The 15,128-nt window shown below is 47.4% G+C and overlaps 1 protein-coding gene across 2 annotated transcripts in view; it reads left to right on the top strand.

Moving 5' to 3' along the window:
- Nucleotides 1–15,128, top strand: part of BICRAL (BICRA like chromatin remodeling complex associated protein) — an 80,721-nt gene that overhangs the window by 21,435 nt on the left and 44,158 nt on the right. The window contains exon 1 of one of the 2 annotated variants that reach the window (XM_075555095.1): nt 9,521–15,009. The exons of the other annotated variant lie outside the window; for it this stretch is intronic. The gene's annotated coding sequence lies outside the window, so the exon portion shown is untranslated. Of the gene's footprint in view, nt 1–9,520; nt 15,010–15,128 lie in introns of those variants that run through there. 2 annotated transcript variants of the gene reach the window in all.

The raw sequence follows: 15,128 nt of genomic DNA, 5'->3' as shown, positions 1-15,128 counted from the left end.
CAACGTTGGTACCCTCAAAAACACATGCATGTCAAGTGGACCAGGGCAAATGCTGAGGAGGTGTGCGGTGCATTGGAGAGCTGGGGCAGTGACAGTTTGACTAGAATAAAGGTAAGGGAACCATGGGACATACCATTGGACTTGGTAGGTTTCAATATAGTTGTTTTTCCACTTTTGCTTGCTCCCCCACCCCCACCCCAGGAGTAGTAATTGGTTGAGTCTGTGACCTAGGCTTTCTTGTGAACTGCAGTTGGTTTCAAGGAAAAGGGAAGAAGGCTGGGCGTCCCTGATGTTGCAGCGAGTTTGCCATCTGGTGGCCAGCACGTTGGAAAGGGTGGTGAGAACTTTTTACTGTGAAGGTTCACAGAGCCAATCAGTTCTCCATTCAACAATTCCTACACGTTTTGTTCCGTCACCTCTGTGGAACTCTGTCGTGTGCCAGGGAGGAAGGACTGAGAGACTGGTTTGGCGTGCTGGCTGTGAACGCTACCCGCTGGTGATTCCTAGGCACACAGGACTTCCACGACTGGCTGTGTTTTCCAGTTCCTTGCCGATTCAGAACGCCCGGAGTTGGCTATCCGAAACATGGTGTCTAGGCTCACAGAGACTGTGATGTGAGCAACCTGGCCGGGAACTCAGGAGATGAGCTTCCACAAGGCTGACCCTTCGGGAAGCCTGTGCTTGTCCTGAGTTTATATCCAAAGGAGACGTTGCATGTTCTAAACTCTCCCCTTGAGAAAAATGGATGGGAAACAGCATCACTCATAACTTTGTACCAATGTTGATTCTGCAGCTCCTGCCTGTACTTCAGTGCAGACAGTCAACACGTTCCCCTAGAGCAGGGGTTCTCAACCTTCCTCATGCTGCCACCCTTTCCTACAGGTCCTCATGTGCTGGTGACCCACCAACCATAACATTATTTTCATTGCTACTTCATCACTGTCATTTTGCTACTGTGATGAATCAGGCAACCCCTTTAAAAGGGTCGTTCGACCCCCCCCCCCCAAAGGGGTCGCAACCCACAGGTTGAGAACCACTGCTATAGAGCGACTCTGTCCCAGCACTGAACTATGTTGCTAGGACCCGGGGATTTGCATCCATGCACAAAACAGACAAAACCCCTGCACTTGTGAGATCTACGTTCGCGTAGGGCGAGAGGGGTAATGAACAGGAGAGACAAAGCAAACAGAAAAATAAGCGTGTTATGTAATAGGTGAGACCATGGCAGCTGGAGGGTGGAAGGTGCTGCAGCAGGACATTGAGAGCAGGAGATGGAGAGTGACAGGTAGGAGAGTAGGTGTCCTTCTGCAGCTTGAAGGAGGAGAGCAATGAGATCCGGTTCTTGGAGTTGCTCAGTAAGTAGGGAAAGAGGCAAGAGACCCAAGATCAGAGATGTCACGCGGGTGGGATCAGAGTTCCCCTAGGCTTCATGGGGGCTTTGGCCTGGACGCTGAGCGAGAGGGGGAGTCCCCGCTGGGTTTGAGAGGGACAAGTCCCTGACCTGACCGAGGCTTACTAATGCGTTGCTGTAGTTTGTTCCTTCGACAGCGTGCCCTTCCCCATAGTCACCTTTGCAGGCGAGCCAGACGCAGCCCTTGAGGCAACACGCCTACACCAGTCGTTTCCCGTGGCGAAGGCGGGCAGGGGGATTGCTGCTTGCGTGTCTTTCCACACAGTGTGAGTGGCACAGACAGCTAGGCACTTGGCGACTAAACAAAAGGTTGGCCGTTCAAGCCCACCACCATCTGACTACTCATTTTGCACACTATGATAAAACGCATAAACATGACTTTAATTCAGTCCAAAACAAAAAGCGTATCGGCCTTTCCCAATGTCCTTTTTTTAAAATGGGTATTTGAAGAATTTGCATAGCTACTAACTTATTTTTTAATCTTATCATTAGTATCATACACAAGTTAAAATTTGTGGAAGATCATTTAAAAAACACTCAGAGCAACCCGGATTCAGAAGAGGATGTAGAACAAGGGATATCACTGCTGATATCAAACGGATCTTGGCAGAAAGAGGAGAACACCAGGAAGGCGTTTACCTGTGCTTTATTGACGACACAAAGGCATGTGACCATGCGGATCAGAACAAGCTAAGGATACCGGTACCAAAAACCGAGAATTCCGCAACACTTAACGGTGCTGATGTCGAACCTGTACCTTGACCAAGAGGCAGCGACTGACGTAGTTTACGATCAGGAAAGGTGCGTCACGGTCATAAACTTCCACAGTTCTTACTCAGTCTCCATATGAAAAGTCGTCTAGGAAGCTGGACTCTTGAAAGAAAAAGATGACATCAGGCTTGGAGGAAGACTCGCTGGCAGCCGGTGATTATGACACGACCTTGCTTGCTCAAAAGGAAGAGCACTTGAAGCTCTTGCAGATAATGATCAAAGATGAAAGTCTCCAGGCTGGGCACCACCGCAGGAAAGAGAACTCCCACAGCTGGGAAGGGAAAGCAGCAGCATCGTAAACAGAGATTGAAGTTGCCAAGGGACTGATTCACTTTACTTGGCTCCATCAGCCGTACCCACGGACGCTGCAGTCAGGAGATGAACTGTATTGCACTGGGCAGATCATCTTTGGGGGGAAAAAAAAAGCAAAGATGTCAAGTTGAGCGCTAAAGTGCTCTTCCACGATCAGTTCAAAGACTCAGATCCTCTCCAGTCTTCCTTTTGGGGGTTGGGAGGAATATTGACTATGCACACCATGGACTAAAGCAAATGAATCTGTCTTTGAAGAAATATAGCCCGAACGTTCCCAAGAAGCAAAGATCACCAGGTCTTGCCTCACTTTGGACATGTTATCACAGTGGTTCTCAACCCGTGGGTCGCGACCCCTTTGGCGGTCGAACAACCCTTTCACGGGGGTCACCCAGTTCATAACAGTAGCAAAATGACAGTGATGCAGTAGCCATTAAAATAATGTTATGGTTGGGGGCTCACCACCACATGAGGAACTGTACGAAAGGGTCGCGGCATGAGGAAGGTTGAGAGGTGCCAAGCCAAGGAAGAACCTCAACAGGACGGCCTGACACAAGAGCTGCCTCCGTGGGCTCCACCAGCAGCACCTTTGGGGAAGATGCAAGACCTAGCAGTGGTCCATTCTCTAGTCCATAGCAGGCTGAGAGTTGGGACCAAACCCTGGGCACTACCTTAAGTTACCTTCACATCAGCCCCCCTCAGCTAACGGACCAAGATGATTTGTAACTGGCACAGAGTGTCCATGAACGTCGGAAATCACACAAGCAACGACAGACTCCAGTTTGCGACCCCCTTGGGCCCCCTAGAGTCATAGAATGCACCCTCCCCTTTGTTCTAGAGAAGGTGTCCGGCTCATGCCCGGGGCAGTAAGAATCTCAGCCACTGCCTTTTCCCACCACTTCTGTCAGCTCCTGGTGGGGCTCCAAAGCAAGCCAGGTCTGCTTCCCTTGGGCCTCAGTTGCCTGACCTCCAACATGAAGGTTAAGTTCCTACATCTCCACTTTAGCTGAAGCACTGCCAGAAAGATATGAAAGCCTATTGATTATTTTGACCTTGATGGAGGGAAAGACTTACTGAACCTTCGTCCTCGTCCCCTTTAGGGCTGTCTCGGGGCCCCTGTGCTCCCATTTCACACCCTCGTGCCACGTCATTTGTAAACAAACCAAAGCTATCCTGTGACTGTATTGAAGCTCTTATCGGTATGGCTTCTTCTCACACATCTAAACCTAGTTTTGTTATCGTACCAAAATGAACTGAACTGGTTAATAATTTATCAAGAATAACCATTTCAAAGCTAACGAGTCCTAGGACATAGAAATATCTGGGGACATTCAACGAGAATTATGTGAGATTCTGACTGTATGGAGTTTGGGGGAACAATCTTTAAATAAAGCAGAACTGCCGTGTGTTATGGTAAAAAGCATGACACAAAAATGGCATGTTTAGTATTGTAGGATTTTGTTGCCCTCTCATTTTGAGTTTTTTAAAAATCAATTGTTAGGGAAAATATATAGCATGGCATATGCCAGTTTCATGTTGTTTACATTTACACTGATGCCGTGAATACTGTTGTTCAGTCATCACCAGTGTCTGCTGCTGAGTTTTCCACTGCCGTAAATAAGACTCTCCTTTCCCATCCCTTCCCACTCCTGGTCCAAGTTTAGTATCTCTTCAACCACTCAGGTCTCAGTCTAGAGTCAGCAAAGATGTTGGGGAATCAGCCCAGAGCCTCTCTCTCCCTTTTTCCTCACATATGACAAACATTTGCCATGTCAGCCACTGTTACATGGTTCAGTTAAGGAGCGTGGTCACCACATTATGTAACCAGCACCACTGTCCAGTTTCAAAATTTGTTATACTTTCCTTTTTCCCTCTGCTACCTACTCCTGGTAGCAGTTGATAAAATCCCCATCGCTATGCATTTGCCAATTATATTTCCATGCAAATAAGCTCATACAGTGTTTGTCCCCACCTGCCTGGCTTGTGTCACATAGCAGGCTGACAAAATCCATCCAGCTGTGGCTCTCTCTCAACGTCCATCTCTGCTCAGGCTTTGGGGATCTTTCCACTCAGAGTTAGCCATGGAAACCGAGGCAGGAGAGAGGAGAGAGATCTGGACAGGCGTTCTCCAAGCCAAACTCACTGCCATCAAGTCGATGCCAACTCCCAGCGACCCCGCTGTGGCTCTCCTTGACTTCTACGGTTCATGGCAGCAGAAGCCCCCTCTTCCTCTCTCCGCTTTCAAACCGCCATCCACCTCCAGGACGGCCTCTGTCTGTCAGACAGCTTATACCTGGGTCTCTGTCAGTAGAGTCCCACTTGATCTTGAGATTGTAAGAGGCCTTTGGCAAACACATGCAACAATTTTTAATTCCTGAAATTTCTCCATATGTTTCTGGAAGATTTTACAATCTGCTAATGTTTTTCATACTTGAAAACTCAGACCACCAAAGAGTATGTCCTCATGCCCTAGTTTAAGAAACTGATCTGTATGGGCAATGTTTCTAGCCAGTAAATTTAAAACGAGCCTTGCTTTGTTGGAGTCTGTGTTAAACTAGGTGGAACCCTATATTACATCCTCCCCCCCCTTGCTAACATACTCATCAATTTCTGGATTTCCATAGCTCTTTGGCATTTTTGTTTCCAGGCTGACTACCATTTTGGGGTAGTTATTCCCTCAGAATAGATGACAAACCATTGTTTTGAAAATTTGGGGAACTGGTATGTTCAGTGGTTTGCCAATTGTTTTTCTTCCAGTTAAATACTTTTTAAGAGAGTTCAGCAACTCGCTTCAAGTTGTGTGTGTGAATGAGGGAGAGATGAGAATGTCACGGAGCCTTTCCCACCAACCTTTAGACCTCCAAGTGTCTGCTGGGTGCTCCAGTAGAGGCGTAGGTCCTTGAGGAAAAGAGTTTAGAAATCACTGATCTGGTCTATGAGCTTCCCTGAGCATGGGGAAACAGGAACCCGAGAGACTGGAGTTGGTCGATAGCAGCATCCAAAACAAAACCCTTTGGCTTCCAGATTGAGTGTCTCCCCTGCTTGTCCTGAAATTGATAAAGAAGCCCTGCCAGACACCCCCACACCCACCCCCTCCCTCAGGGGCACGCCCCTTCATCGTCCTGCAGACTCTTGCCAGTGGGAGTTTTCTGTCTATCACTGTTTCTACCTCACACGGTTCCAAGTAGGCTTTAAAGAGGTAAAGGCCTTCAGGAAAACCGAGGTCTTATGTTGCCTACATTCAAAAATTACCTTCTCCCATTTTGAACAATGTCTTGATTCCTAACATTTCCTTTTCCCTCTCTTCCTTAAGTTTTTCGACCTTTTCCTGCTTGCTGACAGGAGACTGGCTGGTGACGAAACAAGTAGACACGTCTGTAGTCGGATAACAGCTGAAACATTCAGTCAACCTTGTTGAGTACAACTTCTGTTTTTATTGAAAATGAGTATAATTATGAAAAATAGATCTTAAATTTTTTTTTTATTTTCACTAAGTGCCCAGTGACCTCACCTGAAAAATCTTGGGAAAACCCCTGCCCCAAACTTACATTTCATTGGAATAAATGGTAGCTGTTTATCTTTCAAAAGAGAAGTGAGTTCCTTAAATGTAGAAAGGGAACAGTTACAAAACTTACCCTGCCTAAGAGTTGCCTAACAGCAGAAGGAATCGATGAGGATACTGTGTATCTGAATCGAGGGAAACTTGCTAGCCCCAGGTCAATGTCTATTTTATGGCCTGACTTTATGACAGTGGCACTCTCTGGAGGAGGATTTGCTTACACATTCTAACCTTGCTTCTAGGGTCGCTTCAGAGACTGAAACTTGAAGTACACTTAGTTGTTATGTATACTTGCCTTTTTCATCGATGACCTTTTATGTCCCAGCAGTAACGTGGTACCTGACCCGCACATCCCCTCCCGCCCTCCCTCCCTCCCTCCATTGCCGCTCAGAGCATCCCCCTAGCGCAGAGTAGAACTGTCCCAGGGGGATTCCAAGGATGGACATTTGACAGAAGCAGTGCCATTCCTCTCTGACAGAGCCGCTCCAGGACTTGACCCTACGGCTTTCCAGTTGGCAGTCATGTGCTTTAATACTTGTGCCACTAGAGGGTCCTTCAGAGTGTACCAAACCCACCTCCTTGCTTCCAAGCCACTTGCGACTCTGGCAACCCCGTGGGACAGACGTGAGCTGCGCCCCTGCGTTTCCAAGGCTTTCTGTCTTCACTGAAGCAGCAAACTTCCTCGTTCTCCCCTGGGGCGGCGGATGGATTTGAACTGCTAGCCTTTCCATTTGCAGCCCAGTGCATGACCCCTACACTAGCAGGGCTCCTTTATGAAACAGAGAGGATCTTAAAAATAAAAAAGTTTCCTGCTAGGTTGCATGAGCTTATTTAGAAAGTATTTTCACCCCATTGCCATGTTTCTGGGCTCTGAATTTTAACCCCTGCCTCTAGCAGGTCAGTTTGAGACCAAAGCCCCAAACCATGGAGTGCAGGGGGGATGGATTCTCATCTTCTACTTCGTGTATTTTTTTTTAGCAGCAGCAGCCAGGCTGGAAATAGTGAGAAATGTTTATTTCCATCCTCAGAACCTCTCAATGCAATAGATGGCTTCCAATCTTTACCTAGACCCTAATGACCATTCCTTGAAAAAAAAATCTGAGAAAGACGTGTGCTGCTGTAAAGTCTGAGAAATGAATACAGATTGTTAAGACAAAATGTTTGACTCTCCAGAATGCTTCCTTATGGTTGGTGGGGACAAACAGAACAGCTAGGACACGTGTTTAGACTGAATTCTGTAAGAGGCTCATTGACTTGCGCATCCTGAGGGGAAGATGGAAATAGCTTCCTAAGCCACTAATTTTGTTTGTTCGATGACCTGCCGTATTTGGGATGCTCTGATCCTAATAAGGTTACATGAATTCTTTTAAAAGTCCCTCCCCCCCAAAAAAATCCCCTAAAAGTGTCAATAAGGTCAAGATGGAGTAACAAGACTGTATTTACTTTTTCACTAAACAAAAGGAGATCATGGTGTAGAAGTCTCTGGTTTGTTTCTTTCAGACAGCACGGGACAGTGACTCATGAGAGGAACAGCACAGTTAAGCCCCACAAATTGCCCCAGCTCCCTGCCTGGAGACCGTTTCCAGGCTACGCCACCAAGCGCAGGAAGAGTGCTTGGTCATCTTTGGAGTGGGACTGATGTGGCGCAGGTGAGGGCAGCCAGCATTCTCCAAGCAGAGGGAGGGAGGGACGAAGCTCTTCTGGACAGTTGCTCACAGTCCCCCTCAAGTCTTCAGCGGATAGTAGGTCCGCATGCTTACAAATGCAAAACTAAAACCCTGCTGAGTCCTGAGGAAGGAACGTCCCAGAGGATCCCGGAAAACAATATACTTGGAGCTTGTGCTGCTGGGCAGAGGAAAGTTTGTGCCAAGGGGCACCTCCAGCCAGTCAAGTTCTCCAAAGGGCACTGCCTCCTCAGGGCAGGGCAAAGTTAGCCAGAGAAGAAGGGTTAGCAAACCTTAAGAGCCACCCTCTCAAGGGGGTCACATTGTTTCCAAGTAACTCAATTGTGCCCTAGACAAAGCTCCAACCTAACTATGGGATGTAAAATATCCAGCACCCAAGAGTGTGAAACTAATCATGTCTAGCATCCACGAGCCCTGGTGGCCCAGTGGTTAACGATCCTCAAGGTTGACAGTTTGATTAAAAAAAAAAATCACTAGGTATAGAAGCAAATACATACCGCCCAGACTGAGGAAGGGGGGGAAAAGCAACACAGAAACAGGGACAGAAATAAGAAGATGCTAGAATTAGTCGATAAGATCATAAAAACAGTGTCACCATTTTACATAAGTTCAAAGAGGTAGAAAAAGGATTGAGCATTAGTAAACCAAGAAACGGAAGCGCTTTATATATATATATGTATATATATAAGATTGAATTATTAAGAACAAAACTAGAAGGGCCTGAGGATCGCGATACAGCGAGTAAGGAAAACGGGAGGTTGGGCCCCACAGGGACAAAAGATGAGTTTAAAGACACACCATTAGCCGTTGCCCTCAGTGAAACCCAAAGAGATAAATAGACTTTAAAAAAATCTTTAAATAAAGAAACAGACTGTCACCAAGGTGTGGGACAGGCCAGATCATGTGCATGTGTTCGGAGTCTCCGAAGGAGAGGGAGAGACAGGCATGCTTCACGGAGTAAACAGCTCCAAATTGTAGGAAAGGACATGCTACAGGGGCCCCTGGATGGCGTCAGTTGTTCCGCTATCTGCCAAGACCCGCTGAAGCTTTGGACTCACCCCAGGACACCTGGAAGAAAGGACTGACCGACAGGATGCTTCTGTCAAGATGAAGCCACGAAAACCCTGCAGAGCAGGTCGATTTTATCATACCAGGGGTGGGTTTGGTTTTGATGTCAACTTCCAGATCTGGAAGCTTACTGAACCGCAAGCAAGAAGAAAGCCAACCCAGTGCATCATAACTCAATTGCTTTCGGTGGCTGGTCAAGAGGAACGTCTTTGAAAGAACCGGAGGACCGAAAAGGTCGTTCTGGACCAAAGGACACCGATAGATAAGAATGGCGGCAGACTTCTCATTGGAAATCATGTAAACGAGGAACAATGTAGCCAACTTCCTTAAAGACTTAAAAAAGCTCTCTCTAAAGCAGCGGTTCTGCACCTTCCTCGTGCCGCGACCTTTCATACAACTCCTCACAGTAGTGACCCTCTTTTCGTTGCTACTTCATAACTCATTTTGCTACTGTTGGAAGCATCATGTAAATATCTGATATGCAGGATACGTTACAAATGGAACCTTAAAACATAGTGATGAATCACAAAATAATACGTAATTCTATAGTGTGCAATATTTGTTTCTAATGACAAATCAATGAAATGTTGTCTTGAAGCATGGTGCAGCATGGGTAACAGTCTTCACGCGGGGGGGGGGGGGGGGTGGGCGGGTACTGGTATTTGTGCTTATCTGCATGTGTGCAGACCTGCCTGGGGACGGATAGGGGAGTGTGTCTCGGTTCCTAAGACCATCGGAAATAGGTGTTTTCTGATGGTCTAAGGCGAACCCTGTGAAAGGGTCATTGGACACCCCCCCAAGGGGTCACGACCCCATTGCTCTGGAGTGCCATCTGCCCAGCAAAAAGTGCCGTGTGTCCAAACTGAAGGCAAGGTCAACACTTTTGTCCGACACACAAAAACTGGAGAACTCATCAGCCGGAGATTTGCACTGTAAGAAATACAAAAGAAAATCCTACAGGAAGAAGGAAAATGATACCAGATGGAAATCTGGATCTACTTAAAGGAGTGGAAAACAAGCAAACACGTTGCCACTGAGTCGATTCCGGTTTACAGCAACCCTGAAGGTCAGAGTAGGACTACACCATAGAGCTTCCAAGACAAGTGACTGCTGTGGAAGCAGACTGCCTCCTTTTTCTCCCCAAGGAGCTGCTGGTGGGTTTTGAACCTCTCACCTTCTGGATAGCAGCCAAGTGTTGAACCACTGCATGTCCAAGCCTCTTCCAAAGGAATGGAGAGCTGTAAGGACGGCAGAATCACCTCACTCGTGGGTCAGAATCACCTCAGCTCGTGATTACTGCGAGTCGCCTGGAGGTAGGGGCTTTCCTGTCGTCGGTGGCTATTCTGCTGTTCCTGGCTGCTGGGATAGTTAAAGCCCCTCCCTCCACAGTTGCTTCTTCGAGGTACACGTATCCATGGACTCCTGGGAGCTTAGGGCATGCCCTGATGCTGTGCCAAATTAATACAAATTAAGCAAATCCCCGTCATTTCCATGCTCTGGTAAAATACCATGTTGTCTTGATTCTTGGTGGCCTTACAAAGTTCAACTGACTGATCACCCTCTTCACTAGACTGTAGTTTTGAAAGATGAAAAAAGCACAAAGGGGGCCCCCCCCCCAAAAAAAAAGAAAAAAAGCACAAAGAAACAGGAAAAGGGAGAAACGAAAACAGTTGTGCTTAGGGTCACTTGCCAGTTTGTCTTCGAAGTGTTTGCAGTCTTGTGACTCTTAAAGGTCAAGCTCAGTTCTCTCCCACTTGTAGAATATCCAAATTGGCAGCATTGACGTTCTTAAGTAGATTCCCTAAAATCTCCGTTCCTGAATCCAGGGTATTTCTTGTTGTAAGGGCTTTGCTGCTGTTGTTTCTCCCTGTATTACAGGAAAAGCAAAGAGAATAAATAGCTGGTCTTCTTCCTACATGTTTCTGCCTTCGAGTTCCTGAGTCTTTCCGTGCTTTCCATAAATATCCGCTCCCTTGGAGAGAGCCGGCATCGGTTGCTGATCCTTGGTCCTTGCTGTGCTGTTGACCTCTGGTCTTAAGTATAACAGGGTGCACTGTCATCATGATCCTTGGAATACTTGAGCCAATTGTTGCGGCTATTGTGTGTTTTTGAGTGCCTTGCAACCAGGAAGGAGTCCTGGTGGCTCAGTGGCTTACACACTGTGCTGGGAGCTGGCAAGGTCAGCAGCTGGAACCCAGCAGCAGCTCTGCAGGAGAAAAGGAGGCTTTCTGCACCCCATAAAGGTTGACTGCCAGGGAAAGCCACAGGGGCAGTTCTGCTCTGTCCCATAGGGTCACTGTCAGAATGGACTTGAAGGCCGTGAGTCCCAGATCACTCATCCTCCCAGACAGTCTCAGACACCAGGCTGCTGGGAGCCATAAGGCTTCCGTTGGCCAGTTTTTGGAATTAGATCACCAGGTATCCTTCCTAGCCTCTTAGTCTGAAAACCCCACTACAACCCGCCCACCGGCGGCGACGCTCCCATCGGTATTTCAGAGTTACAGCAACATGCAAGCCATCACAGCTGTAAAACCAACCACGCAGACTTGCTAGGCCAATGATTCATGCAATTAAAAGCTGGAGCGATCTTGCTAACTGCCCTCCCTGAACGTTCCAGGCGTTGACCCACTCACCCTCTGTGTATACATGGGTTCCTGTTTCCCCAATACCCAACCACCTGAAAGCCTTTAATCAAACTTTTTAAATATTTGTCAATCTGACAGGAAATAGTAGCTCGTTGTAATTTTTTTTCTTTTATTGGGGGCTCTTACATCTCTTACCATAATCCCTACATTCAGCCAGTGTGTCAAGCACCTGTGCACACATATGCCGCCGCCAGAATGTTCAAAGTGTTCTCCTCCCACTCGAGCCTCTGATATCAGCTCCCCATTTCTTCGCCCTCCCTCATGATCCCTGAACAAGTTATAGATTATGATTTTCCTGTCTTACATCGTCCTCCATCGCCCACTTTTCCATTGTTCATCCCTCTGGGAGGGGGTTATAGGTTGATCCTTGTGCTAGATTCCCCTTTCTCCCCCCATTCATTGTAATTTTCATTCATCTTTCTCTTATCATGAGGATTATTTTTATATATTCAGGAGTTATATCTTTCCTTTAAAAATTAATTGGTTATATAAGTTAATTGCTTTTCATATATTCAGGAGTTGTCTTTCTTTTAAAAATTATTATTTTTCCTGTAGAAGCTCTTATGCTTCAGTGAAACCCTTTTGATATGAGATGGAAGCGTTTGGTTGGAAGATAGAAGTTATATTTTGTGGTTTTATTTTAGTCTTAGACTTTGGTAATGCTGATTTCCCATTTATCGTGCATACTTTAAAAATTACATGTCATTGAATGTGTCTGACTTTTCTCTCATGGATCCTGCAGTTTTGTGAGATAGACTCTTCTCACACCAAGGTTATAAAAACATGTCCGTGTATGTTATTTTAGTATCCCAAGGTTTTGTCTTGTTTCTCATACACTTACCTCTTAAATCCAAGGGGAACGGGTTTATGGAAAACACAAGGAATGACTACCTCCATTTCCCTGGATGGGCAGCGTCCTTCTTGGTTTGAAATGTCACTTCCACACTTACCTTTTTTTTCCCCTCTTTTTACACTTGTCGTGGTTAAAGCTATTGTTCACAATGTTGACTCAATAAAGAACAACATTTAAAGACTAGTTTGAATTTCTTAAGAATGACAGTCTAAAAAAAAAGAATGACAGTCTGGTGTGCAGGACAGTCATTTCTCAACTCTTGGGTTACCTGTAAGATCAGGTTAGAGCTGTGTCCCCCTTTGCCTTCATGACAAACTTTCCTCATCTGACTCCAAGAGCTCTCAGTAACCCATTGATTAGGGGTTTCCCCTTTGAGTGCGACTCTTCCTTCAAACAGGTTTATAAACTCACCTGATGCCAAGGTCGTACCTGCTGCCTGTTGGGCTGTTATCTGGTACCTTTACAGTTGGGTTTGTTTGTTTGTTTGTTTTTTAAATCATTTTTTTGGGGACTCGTACAATTCTTAATCACACTCCACACATACATCCACTGCGTCAAGCACATCTGTACATTTGTTGCCATCATCATTCTCAGAACATTTGCCGTCTACTTGAGCCCTTGGTATCAGCTCCTCATTTTCCTCCTCCTTCCCTCTCTCCCCCTCCCCCGTCATGAACCCGCCATAATTCATAAATTATTATTATTTTGTCATATCTTACACTTTCTGACGTTTCCCTTCACCCACTTTTCTGTTGTCCATCCCCGAGGGAGGAAGTTATATAGATCCTTGTAATCGGTTCCCCCTTTCCACCCCACCCTCTCTCCACCCTCCAGGCATCACCGCTCTCACCACTGGTCCTGAAGGGATCATCCGTCCTGGATTCCCTGTGTTTCCAGTTCCTATCTGCACCAGTGTACATCCTCTGGTCTAGCCAGATTTGTAGGGTCGAATTGGGACCATGATAGTGGGGGGAGGAAGCATTTAAGAACTAGAGGAAAGTTGTATGTTTCATCATTGCTACACTGCACCCTGACTGGCTCATCTCCTCCCCGCGACCCTTCTGTAAGGGCAGTCCAGTTGCCTACAGATGGGCTTTGGGTACGGTTGTTAACTGTACGAGAGAAGAGCCCTTAGCAATCCTGAGAAGGGGGTCCTTTCCAAAGAAAAGGAATCTTCACTTTTGAGTCATTCATCACATTTATAATCGTAGCTCGGTATATCTCCTTAGGTGGAGCAACAACTGGCTTCGGGCAAGTCAGCCTTGGTCGCTGGGACCAGACTGCATTTTTGACCGAAGGTCCCCACTATGGGTTATTATCCCTTTCGTTGGAAGTCAGAAAGAGGGTGGTCCTTTAAAAAATACAATTCTGGGGGTGGAGGACGGAGCGGCCACTATCGAGGCAGGGAGAGTGTCGCCCCTGCAGTGCTAGAGGAGAAAGCCTGTCTGGTGGGTCCCCTGAGCCCAGCGGAGGAGAGCCCCACAGCTCCTGGGTGCCCGAGGGAGCGCTCTTTCCAATCAAGTGGCTGACTGGGAGGGCAGGATGCTGATTGGCTGTTAAGCTCATCCAATGCTCTAAAATTATTCTTTTATTTGGGTGACTCAAGAAGCAGCTTGTCCCTTTGAACTTGTGGTAGCAGGTGGCATGTTGGAAACCGCCCGTGGCAGTGCCACCTCAGGGAATGACTGGGGTTTGGCCATGCCATCAGGTGTGGGAAGGGAAGCCTGAAGTCGTCGTCGTGTGGGGAGGTCTCTGTCCCCTTCCTTTTTATTTGTCTGCCCCAGACGTTGCCAAACACTTAAAGCTCACCAATTTACCAAGGAGACAGGGGAGCCAAAGGAAACAGTGTCCACATCGTGGGCTTACGTAGCCCTCAGTATTGGCTAGTGTATTCCACTCATTGAAATGGAGGGACAACGTGTCCACTGTGTAGCAGCGAGAGCCACAGTCGTGTCACAACGCTATCGTGTTAAATAGCATCCGGATTCCAGGGAAGACCTTTGCACAGTTTTCTCTCCACATATCTATTCAATGTGTATTTTTCCTGTGTGTCCCACCCCCCTCTCCGCCCCAGTCCCATTTCTATCCAAAGTCATGTTCTCGTAGTACGCGTCAGCATGTTCGGGACTCCCTCCCGACGCCGAAGCCTGAAACAGCCCTCACTTAACCAGCCTCCCGTTCTCTGTGTCCACCTTGAACTTGATCTGTTGATAAGCTTTCCCTGCTCATCCTCACCCTCCTCCTTCCTCAGCCCTGCTCCCGCCTCTCCGCAGGGGTCCTGCTCCATGGGCCCTCCTCTCCCAGATCAATCAACAGCAGCCACGGCCCACCCACCAGCAGACAGGCCCCACCCCAGGCCACACTTACCCAGTCTGGGGAAAGCAAGTTGCCTGGCATGTGGCCCGAGTGACATTACGTGTTTGGCCCGTGACTGGGTCTGGGAAGTTCAAGGGGACTGGAGAGGAGGTGGCAGTTTTAACCAAGGAAAAAAACCCAAAAAAACAATCCATCCCATCCCTCTGCCTTCCTCGGGCGTGGCCCTCTTCTGGGCATTTCTTCAGGATTTCATTCCTGCGTCCAACTGCCGCTCACAACTGCCCGTTCCAACTGCTCGAGAACTCTTGGCCCCGGCATTCCGTGATGTAAATTATTCCACGCATGGCTCGAAATGGGGGCGAAGCGGTGTTGCCAGGTGTCGGATCACTAGTGTAAGTTTCCTGGATGTCGGGGGAGGGCAGAGAAAGGGAGAGAACTCGCCCCTGGAACGTGTGCCGTGGTTCCTGCTTTAGCCCAAGTTAAAGCATTGAGTCATTGAGCCAGCCGGGCA

This window comes from Tenrec ecaudatus, chromosome 7 (assembly GCF_050624435.1).
Source record: "Tenrec ecaudatus isolate mTenEca1 chromosome 7, mTenEca1.hap1, whole genome shotgun sequence".
Classification (NCBI taxonomy): domain Eukaryota; kingdom Metazoa; phylum Chordata; class Mammalia; order Afrosoricida; family Tenrecidae; genus Tenrec; species Tenrec ecaudatus.
This window is presented reverse-complemented; position numbering and strand designations above follow the sequence as displayed.